The following is a 651-nucleotide window of genomic DNA, read 5'->3' on the forward strand; positions in this document are numbered from 1 at the left end:
GACAAGCTTCTGCCAAGGAATCTCTGGGACAGAGGAATGTCAGTAGAATCCTTTTTCTTCCTTATCCTCTTCACTCTATATTTGTTTGCTTCATTTTAGGGGTGGTGGTCACTGTCCTGTTTGTTCAGGAATTTGACTGTCTTAGTGATGTGATGATCCTAATTTCAGAATGAAAAATCAAAGCACAGTTTCTAAAAGCATATTTATCTGATTTAGATTTTATTTACATAACATGCTGTTAAACTTATGAATTATATACTTGATTCTTCTATTACCAAGGAAAACATTACAAAATTGCATCCATCCTAGAAAAACTAGTCTACTCTACATGTAGATAGAAAAGTTTAAGAATATACCTTGGCAATTGAAAATGAAATATTGGCCTAGAATAATACCTCAGGATTGGAACCCTCCTTGCCTTCATTTTCAGCTTCAGGTGCATGATTTGAAAGGGAGTGTCACAATATATCTTTGCTGTTTTGTAGATTCTTAATATTCCAAAGGGAAGACATATTCTTATTTCTGCTATGTTAGGAGGCTGTATGTGGTCTGTCTCCCCAACATGAAGGTAAGAAATGGTGTGAGTGAGTGATAGGGTGACCAACAATCCTGGTTTGCCCAGAACAGGGCACTTTCAGCACTGACCCTAGG

This window comes from Bison bison, unplaced genomic scaffold (genome assembly GCF_000754665.1).
Source record: "Bison bison bison isolate TAMUID 2011002044 unplaced genomic scaffold, Bison_UMD1.0 scf7180017864518, whole genome shotgun sequence".
In the NCBI taxonomy this organism is placed as follows: Eukaryota; Metazoa; Chordata; class Mammalia; order Artiodactyla; family Bovidae; genus Bison; species Bison bison.